This window comes from Podarcis pityusensis, assembly GCF_964106645.2.
Source record: "Podarcis pityusensis genome assembly, chromosome: 2".
NCBI lineage: Eukaryota > Metazoa > Chordata > Lepidosauria > Squamata > Lacertidae > Podarcis > Podarcis pityusensis.
In genome coordinates this window covers 116,017,948-116,018,574 of record NC_138029.1, presented here as the reverse complement: position 1 = coordinate 116,018,574, position 627 = coordinate 116,017,948, and positions in this window count along the sequence as shown.

The following is a 627-nucleotide window of genomic DNA, read 5'->3' as shown; positions in this document are numbered from 1 at the left end:
TTTACTTCCAAGTATTGAATAATATCATTTATATTCCTTATATTTGTCGGGATTCGAGCCTATATGAGTAGTAACTGGCAACTCTCCAGGCACCCAGCTTGATCTCCTGTTAACCTCCCTGTCTGCATTCCTCAGCAAGATCCAGGCAGAGGTCGCGATAGGTGATCCTTCTCAGCATGAGAAGAACACCCCCCCTCTTTCTTGCCCCCCCAGCAGGGGAAAGAGATAGACAGAAACGTATTTACATGCCTTTTTTTCTGTCTTTGCAGCATTACAAAAAGCATGACTGCTCTCTTCAAGCTCCAGCAGTCGAATGACAAACACTTCCTGTACTTCCTGTACAGCTCATATTACACTCTGAGCTAATTCCGGTGCTTCACACTGAATTGACTGTCCCTCTGTTTCCCACGGACAGTCCCAACATCATGTGATGTTTTCAAGCTAGCAGCTCGCAGCTGCATTGCTTCTATATCGTAACAATATTTTCCTTCATCTGACGTCCTGGTAGAAAGCAGGCCTGATTGTGCTGAATTTTTTCTGCTAAAACACCTTTCATTCTATTGCCCAAAATATGAGCAATACTCTAAATGGAGTATTCTTCTTGCCTTTTAGTTCAAGAATTATTGA